The sequence below is a fragment of the Ovis canadensis genome, chromosome 9, assembly GCF_042477335.2.
Source record: "Ovis canadensis isolate MfBH-ARS-UI-01 breed Bighorn chromosome 9, ARS-UI_OviCan_v2, whole genome shotgun sequence".
Classification (NCBI taxonomy): domain Eukaryota; kingdom Metazoa; phylum Chordata; class Mammalia; order Artiodactyla; family Bovidae; genus Ovis; species Ovis canadensis.
This window is the reverse complement of record NC_091253.1, coordinates 69,654,807-69,664,649: the sequence shown is the minus strand read 5'-3', so window position 1 is coordinate 69,664,649 and position 9,843 is coordinate 69,654,807.

Genomic DNA, 9,843 nt, shown 5'->3' with positions numbered 1-9,843 from the left:
TTTCACAAGTAGCACTGTCACAACCATGTTCCAGTTTGGGACCTGGGACTTGGCCAACTCGTTTCTGAGCATCCTCAGAAGACTTGCCTTAGACTTGCCTGGTCCGACCTCACCCTGACTTCTTGACTGGGGCAAAGAGTAGGATTTTTTTCCATCTTTATTCTCTCGGATGCACCTAGAACAGTGTTCCGTATATGAGTTGTTCAGAAAATATTTGTATATTAATATTTTGAAGTCATCACTTTAGCCACCAATCAGATGGACAAAATGAAATACAGAACATAAAACCTGACTGATGTCTTAAATCAACACCCCATGTGCAATCTGGAACTTGCTACCCTGCAAATACATGGAATTGGTAACTGATATCCTTTCTCTAAAACACGTCCAAAGAAAGAGGGTTGAAGGAAAGTAACAGACACGGAGAGGAAGGAGCACAGAGCAGAATGAGGAGGAGGAGGTTCACTGCTGTCATAAAAACCTCACTACAGTGGTCTTGAATCAGGGAGCTGCATTCACACCTGGAACCATTTATAAACTCTTTTGAGAAATGCCAGTCTAATAAATGCTTTGTCAGCCAGAAATTCATGACCTTTTCATAGCAGCTGAAACCAAAGGGGGTAATGGGCACAGCTGTCAGGCTCCAGATGCTCTGGGGCCAGGCCCTGCCACGTTGTCCCCGAGTCCATGTGGAGGAACGCTGAGAACTGGGCATATCATCACTGTTCACCCTGGCCTGCTCCCAGCAGTACCAGCTGCATCTGGACTGGGAGACGGCTGCTGCTGGCAGAGCCATGTTCCCCAGGGGGCTGGGCACTGGGCTGCAGCCAGGCTGTGAGAGTTGGACCTCCACCCAGTGCACGTGGTCCAACCTCATCTTCCAATCTCCCCCAGAATCTCCACTGCACTTTGTGTTCCCTGGCACATCAAATCCTCCTTAGAACCGACATCTTTCTGTAGTCAACAGAAAAGATGGAAGGAAAACCACGCAGATGAAAAGTCATGTCATTTATTAATAATGTCTCTCTTTTTCTTCTTCTATAAATTGGAAGGAAAAAGTCTTTGGTGACGCTCTCTATTAAACAATCTATCTCAGATGGGAAAACCCAGACATAAAGTTACACAGGTCAGTGAAGTAAATCAAGATCTATGGCTTTGTATTTTCTCGCAGGCTCTCTCAACGCACACACTTCAGGGCTTAATTGCACTAGCTCAATAACAGTCTATAACAACTGGGGAAAACACTACAGCAAAGACCTGTGATGTTACTAAAAAACATTGGCAACATATTAGAAAACTATCCCAAAGGTACATCGTATACAAAATAAGATATACTTCTTTCTTCTTTACAACTTGCCACCTAAAAGAATTCATTTCCCATGTCTTTCTTTTACTCCTCAACAGTCCTATACATATCTTTTTCTCAAAATGAATATACAAGGTTCATTATATGTAACCAGTTCATCTGTACGGCTTTCGTTGTCATAATAATTACAATAGAAAGGAAAGGAATGGATTCCTGTAAAAGAAGAACAGAGAACTACTACAGAAATCAAATGGCCTTTGAGGTCTAAAAGGCAAACCATTATAAAGATAGATTGACTGAAAGGCTAGCTTGATGTGATTTTAAACAAAGGCAAAAGTGAAAGTCACTCAGTCTTGTCCAACTCTTTGTGACCCCATGGATTGTAGCCTTCTAGGCTCCTCTGTTCGTGGAATTCTTCAAGCAAGAATACTGGAGTCGGTTGCCATTTCCTCCTCCAGGAGATCTTCCCGACCCAGGGATCGAACCCAAGTCTCCCACATTGCAGATGGATTCTTTACCGTCTGAGCCACCAGGTCTCCCTAAACAAAGGTGAGACCCTGCTAATCTGCCAGTTTTCTTGATGGTTGCTACTTGTCACTTTTCCAGAGAATACTACAGCCTCCCTCTCCTCTGGAACTGGACTCCTCTGGAGTCCCAAATTAGGGTATTTCATCTAGGCTCCTGATAGGCAGCATGAAAGTAAAAGAGAAAGTGTTCCTCTGTCAGTCGTGTCTGACTCTTTGTAACCCCATAAACCATAGCCCATCAGACTCCTCTGTCCATGGCATTCTCCAGGCAAGAATACTGCAGTGGGTAACCATTCCCTTCTCTAGCAGATCTTCCCAACCCAGGGACAGATCCCGACTCTCCTGTATTGCATGCAGATTATTTACCACTGAGCCACCAGGGAAGCCCCTGAAACATCCTGGAACTCTAAATTAGTAACAACTACAGATAGTCCCTGCTAAATAAAAATCAGAGCAATAAAGTCCTTTGATTTTTGGAAAGCGCGAAAGAGGAGATGGTTTTCAGGGGTCACTTTCCTTATTGAGATTATGTTGTAAACAGCAGCTTGTCCAGCCACAGCCTCTGGACAGCATTACTGAACTGACAGGAGAGACAGTGTTCTTAGATGCTTGATCCCATTCTTTCAAAGTAGAATTGGAGTCAGGGAGTAACTGAATGTGTACTTGCTGAAGTTCTAAGATGGAAGGAGGCACAGGCTGGTATTAATACTCATTCACTGAGAACTGAAGTCAGAACAACCTTGTCTCTCTCAATCATGCCTGAGAGAATGAAAGTGAAAGTGAAGTCGCTCAATCGTGTCTGACTCTTTGCAACCCCATGGACTGTAGCCTACCAGGCTTCTCTGTCCATGGAATTTTCCAGGCAAGAATACTGGAGTGGGTTGCCATTCCCTTCTCCAGGAGATCCTCCCGACCCAGGGATTAAACCCGGGTCTTCAGCATTGTAGGCAGATGCTTTACAATCTGAGCTACCTGAGGCCAGCAGCAAAAGAGCTTTCTTGGTTAAATCTGGCCAAGAACGACAGAGCCACCTGAAAGGTTCTTGTCCCTCATCACAGCCAATGGAAATTAGGTAAATCACTTGAGCAACTGAAGCCCTGATGTACTGGCTGCTTGTCAATTATCTTAACTATTAGAAAGCAGGGGCATTTTTATTTGAGAGTTCATGGTAATAACTGGTCCTTTTTAAACCTGGAGCTCTTGGAGATCTGAGGGAAGATCTGAGGAAGACCTGAGCTGGGAAGTTTGCCTCAGCCCTTCATCCGTAACTCAGCTGGTCTAGCAAGTCTTATTCAGATTCTGAGCTGCCAGGGCTGCCTTCTCCTTACCCCCACCCTTTAAACAGGTTTGATTAAAATTTCATTACTTCTTAAGTCAAGAGCTTTTTTTTTCTCCCACCTAACAGTAACTAGAACTATTCACTCACCTCTAATTAAAGTTCAATAAACTTTATGAAAGGCTACTAGCATAATTCTCCAAGCCAAGCTTCAACAGTATGTGAACTATGAACTTCCAGATGTTCAAGTTGGATTTAGAAAAGGCAGAGGAACCACAGATCAAATTGCCAACATCTGCTGGATCACTGAAAAAGCAGGAGTGTTCCAGAAAAGCATCTACTTCTGCTTTATTGACTATGCCAAAGTCTTCGACTGTGTGGACTACCACAAATTGGAAAATACTTAACGAGATGGGAATACCAGACCACCTGATCTGCCTCCTGAGAAATGTATATGCAGGTCAAGAAGCAATGGTTAGAGCTGGATATGGAACAACAGACTGGTTCCAAATTGGAAAAGGAGTATGTCAAGGCTGTATATTGTCACCCTGTTTATTTAACTTATATGCAGAACACATTTTGGGAAATGCTGGACTGGATGAAGCACAAGCTGGAATCAAGATGACTGGGAGAAATATCAATAACCCCAGATATGCAGATGACACCACCCTTATGGCAGAAACTGAAGACCTAAAGAGCTTCTTGATGAAAGAGGAGAGTGAAAAAGTTGGCTTAAAGCTCAGCATTCAGAAGACTAAGATCATGGCATCTGGTCCCATCACTTCATGGGAAATAGATGGCGAAACAGTGGAAACAGTGACAGACTTTATTTTGGGGGGCTTGAAAACCACTGCAGATGGTGACTGCAGCTATGAAACTAAAAGATGCTTGCTCCTTGGAAGAAAAGTTATGACCAACCTACACAGCTTATTAAAAAGCAGATACATTACTTTGCCAACAAAGGTCTGTCTAGTCAAAGCTGTGTTTTTCTAGTAGTCATGTATGGATCTGAGAATTGAACTATAAAGAAGGCTGAGTGCTGAAGAGTTGATGCTTTTGAACTGTGGTGTTGGAGAAGACTCTTGAGAGTCCCTTGGACTGCAAGGAGATTCAACCAGTCCGTCCTAAAGGAGATCAGTCCTGAATATTTATTAGAAGGATTGATGCTGAAGCTGAAACTCCAATACTTTGGCCACCTGATGAGAAGAACTGACTCATTTGAAAAGACCCTGATGCTGGGGAAGATTGAAGGTGGGAGGAGAAGGGGACAACAGAGGATGAGATGGTTGGATGGCATCATCGACTCAATGGGCATGAGTTTGAGTAAACTGTGGGAGTTGGTGATGGACAGGGAGGCCTGGCGTGCTGCAGTCCATGGGGTCACAAAGAGTTGGACACCCCTGAGTGACTGAACTAAATGGAACTGAACTAGCATAGTATTCCTTCAAATGACCAGGTTTCCAGAATCGTTCAAATAAAGGCTAACATAGCCTACTGTAAATGAAAAACAAAAATCACCCCAAAAGAAAAATTGAAGGAAGTGATTGAGATTGATCCTTCTTTGAGCACCATGTCGAACAAGAAATTAGTGTCATGCACAGAAAATTCCACGTGCCATATATTTTACTTCTTCTGAAGCATCCAGTGGAAAGTGTGCTAATATGGTATGTCCAAGCTAGGTTATCTGTTGTGACATGACTACAATGATTATTTCATGGCTTTTTCTCTACAGCCTCAATTTTGGGTCATTTTGCTTTTGCAACAAAGACGATATGATTCATGTACATGTAAACTTGATTTGATTCTTATAAGCCTTCTCAAATGAATACATAAATCAGAGTAAAAAGACAAAAAACCCATATTTTTAAGATTTTATGTCCTAATGTGGAGCTGGAAGAAGATACTGTGTGGGAATCATAAGTGGCTGAGTCCTCTACGGAGTTTCTGCATGAAATTCATTACGTGGTTGGCACTGTACTCTCTGGTCTTGGCTCCTTCCCAATTCACGTTGGCTGACTTTGAGACCCCTGGCTATCATTAAAGTTGACTGAGAGATAACTCCTGACATCCTACAGAGATGGCTATGATTTGTCAACTTGCTGCAGTGAAATACAGCTCTTGCCTAAGTGAATTAAAATTACATCTTACTGATGGGCCTCGCTGATTTGCTAAGCATTGTTCAATTCCCAGCTGTAGGTTTCAAATGGGAAAATAACATGCCAGCCAGCATTCTAAAGAGATGTGCTCTGAGAAAGACATGAAATAAAACTATGGAGATTTCAAGTGGCTAAAAAGTATGTCAGACCCTGTTTTCATCTATGATTACCTTTTTTTTTTTCATGTAACATACATTGTTTGTGGAGAAAATGTCTTGTGAACTTTGTGACATATAAATATGGAAAAGCAATTCCCTAGAGTCCCTTGGACTGCAAGGAGATCCAACCAGTCCATTCTGAAGGAGATCAGCCCTGGGATTTCGTTGGAAGGAATGATGCTAAAGCTGAAACTCCAGTACTTTGGTCACCTCATGCGAAGAGTTGACTCATTGGAAAAGACTCTGATGCTGGGAGGGATTGGGGGCAGGAGGAAAAGGGGACGACAGAGGATGAGATGGCTGGATGGCATCACAGACTCGATGGACGTGAGTCTGAGTGAACTCCGGGAGTTGGTGATGGACAGGGAGGCCTGGCATGCTGCGATTCATGGGGTCGCAAAGAGTTGGACACGACTGAGCGACTGAACTGAACTGAACTGAGATCCATCCATGTGACTGGCTGGTACAATGAGGGACATAGATCTGCCAGCCAAGATGACAACTTGAGTTTCAAGTTGACTTGGGATCATTGAACAAAGCATCACATTCATTTTTGCAAAGAAAGATAAGATACAGGGGTTATTTGAAAACGTAAAGAATTAAATACAAATTTGCAGAGGCCAGATGAATAAGGATTAATTGACAACACTTTAGGTTGCTGAGTGATACAGCTTAAGTAGCATGAAATATATCTGGGCATGTTATAGAAGGAAACAAGTTCAAGTACCATCAACCTAAGAATTATTTTTCTATAAATACCTAGCTTGGGCGGCTGCGATGGTGCATATAGCGTGGCTGAGAGGAGGTACCCCATGTCTGAGATCAGGGGCAGAAGCCGGGAGGACACCATGTCCGAGGGGCAGCGGCCAAGAGGAGTTACCCCATGTCCGAGGTCAGGGGCGGCAGCCGAGAGTGCCAGGCTGCGACAGCGCAGGAATGGCCAAGAGGAGCTACTCCACATCCGAGGCCAGGGGTGGTGGCCGGGAGGAGCTACCCCAAGTTCAAGAAGCAGTGGCTGTGTGGGCGCAGGAGGGCCTAGAGGAGCTATGCCACGTCAAGGTCAGGAGGGGAGGTGGTGAAGAGATACCCCTCATCCAAGGTAAGAGAAACCCAAGTAAGATGGTAGGTGTTGCAAGAGGGCATCAGAGGGCAGACACACTGAAACCATAATCACAGAAAACTAGTCAATCTAATCACACTAGGACCACAGCCTTGTCTAACTCAATCAAACTAAGCCATGCCCCTGGGGCCACCCAAGTCAGGTGGGTCATGGTGGAAAAGTCTGACAGAATGTGGTCCACTGGAGAAGGGAATGGCAAACCACTTCAGTATTCTTGCCTTGAGAAACCCATGAACAGTATGAAAAGGCAAAATGATAGGTTACTGAAAGAGGAACTCCCCAGGTCAGTAGGTACCCAATATGTTACTGGAGATCAGTGGAGAAATAACTCCAGAAAGAATGAAGGGATGGAGCCAAAGCAAAAACAATACCCAGCTGTGGATGTGACTGGTGAGAGAAGCAAGGTCCGATGCTGTAAAGAGCAATATTGCATAGGAACCTGGAATGTCAGGTCCACGAATCAAGGCAAATTGGAAGTGGTCAAACAGGAGATGGCAAGAGTGAATGTTGACATTCTAGGAATCAGTGAACTAAAATGGACTGGAAAGGGTGAATTTAACTCAGATGCCCATTATATCTACTACTGCGGGCAGGAATCCCTTAGAAGAAATGGAGTAGTCATCATGGTCAACAAAAGAGTCCAAAACGCAGTACTTGGATGCAATCTAAAAAACGACAGAATGATCTCTGTTCATTTCCAAGGCAAACCATTCAATATCACCATAATCCAAGTCTATGTCCCAACCAGTAACACTGAAGAAGCTGAACGGTTCTATGAAGACCTACAAGACCTTTTAGAACTAACACCTTAAAAAGATGTCCTTTTCATTATAGGGGACTGAAATGCAAAAGTAGGAAGTCAAGAAACACCTGGAGTAACAGGTAAATTTGGCCTTGGAATATGGAATGAAGCAGGGCAAAGGCTAATAGAGTTTTGCCAAGAAAATGCACTGATCATAGCAAACAACCTCTTCCAACAACACAAGAGAAGACTCTACACATGGACATCAGCAGATGGTCAACACCGAAATCAGAATGATTATATTCTTTGCAGCCAAAGATGGAGAAGCTCTATACAGTCAACAAAAACAAGACCAGGAGCTAACTGTGGCTCAGATCATGAACTCCTTATTACCAAATTCAGACTTAAATTGAAGAAAGTAGGGAAAACCACTAGACCATTCAGGTATGACCTAGATCAAATCCCATATGATTATACAGTGGAAGTGAGAAATAGATTTAAGGGACTAGATCTGATAGATAGAGTGCCTGATGAACTAGGGATGGAGGTTCGTGACATTGTACAGGAGACAGTGATCAAGACCATCCCCATGGAAAAGAATGCAAAAAAGCAAAATGGCTGTCTGAGGAGGCCTTACAAATAGCTGTGAAAAGAAGAGAAGTGAAAAGCAAAGGAGAAAAGGAAAGATATAAGCATCTGAATGCAGAGTTCCAAAGAACAGCAAGAAGAGATAAGAAAGCCTTCCCCAGCGATCAATGCAAAGAAATAGAGGAAAACAACAGAATGGAAAAGACTAGAGATCTCTTCAAGAAAATTAGAGATAACAAGGGAACACTTTGTGCAAAGATGGTCTTGATAAAGGACAGAAATGGTATGGACCTAACAGAAGCAGAAGATATTAAGAAGAGGTGGCAAGAATACACGGAAAAACTGTACAAAAAACATCTTCATGACAAAGATAATCACGATGGTGTGATCACTCACCTAGAGCCAGACATTCTGAAATGTGAAGTCAAGTGGGCCTTAGAAAGCATCACTACGAACAAAGCTAGTGGAGGTGATGGAATTCCAGTTGAGCTGTTTCAAACCCTGAAAGACGATGCTGTGAAAGTGCTGCACTCAATATGCCAATAAATTTGGAAAACTCAGCAGTGGCCACAGGACTGGAAAAGGTCAGTTTTCATTCCAATCCCAAAGAAAGGCAATGCCAAAGAATGCTCAAACTACTACACAATTGCACTCATTTCACACGCTAGTAAAGTAATGCTCAAAATTCTCCAAGCCAGGCTTCAGCAATACGTGAACCATGAACTTCCAGATGTTCAAGCTGGTTTTAGAAAAGGCAGAGGAACTAGAGATCAAATTGCCAACATCTGTTGGATCATCAAAAAAGCAAGAGAGTTCCAGAAAAACATCTACTTCTGCTTTATTGACTATGCCAAAGCCTTTGACTCTGTGGATCACAATAAACTGTGGAAAATTCTTCAGGAGATGGGAATATCAGACCACCTGACCTGCCTCTTGAGAAATCCGTATGCAGGTCAGGAAGCAACAGTTAGAACTGGACATGGAACAACAGACTGGTTCCAAATAGGAAAAGGAGTATGTCAAGGCTGTATATTGTCAACCTGCTTATTTAACTTCTATGCAGAGTATATCATGAGAAATGCTGGGCTGGAAGAAGCACAAGCTGGAATCAAGACTACCGGGAGAAATATCAATAACCTCAGATATACAGATGACACCACCCTTATGGCAGAAAGTGAAGAGGAACTAAAGAGCCTCTTGATGAAAGTGAAAGTGGAGAGTGAAAAAGTTGGCTTAAAGCTCAGCATTTAGAAAACGAAGACCATAGCATCCGGTCCCATCACTTTATGGGAAATAGATGGGGAAACAGTGGAAACAGTGTTAGACTTTATTTTGGGGGGCTCCAAAATCACTGCAGATGGTGACTGCAGCCATGAAATTAAAAGACGCTTACTCCTTGGAAGAAAAGTTATGACCAACCTAGATAGCATATTCAAAAGCAGAGACATTACTTTGCCAACAAAGGTCCATCTAGTTAAGGCTATTGTTTTTCCAGTGGTTATGTATGAATGTGAGAGTTGGACTGTGAAGAAAGCTGAGCGCCGAAGCATTGATGCTTTTGAAACATGGTGTTGAAGAAGATTCTTGAGAATCCCTTGGACTGCAAGGAGATCCAACCAGTCCATTCTGAAGGGGATCAACCCTGGGATTTCTTTGGAAAGAATGATGCTAAAGCTGAAACTCCAGTATTTTGGCCACCTCATGTGAAGAGTTGACTCATTGGAAAAGACTCTGATGCTGGGAGGGATTGGGGGCAGGAGGAAAAGGGGACGACAGATGATGAGATGGCTGGATGGTATCACTGACTTGATGGACGTGAGTCTGAGTGAACTCCGGGAGTTGGTGATGGACAGGGAGGCCTGGCGTGGTGCGATTCATGGGGTCGCAAAGAGTCGGACACGACTGAGCCACTGAACTGAACTACCTAAGAGACAGTCACATCCACTATGCAGAAGAAGTCATATGTATGG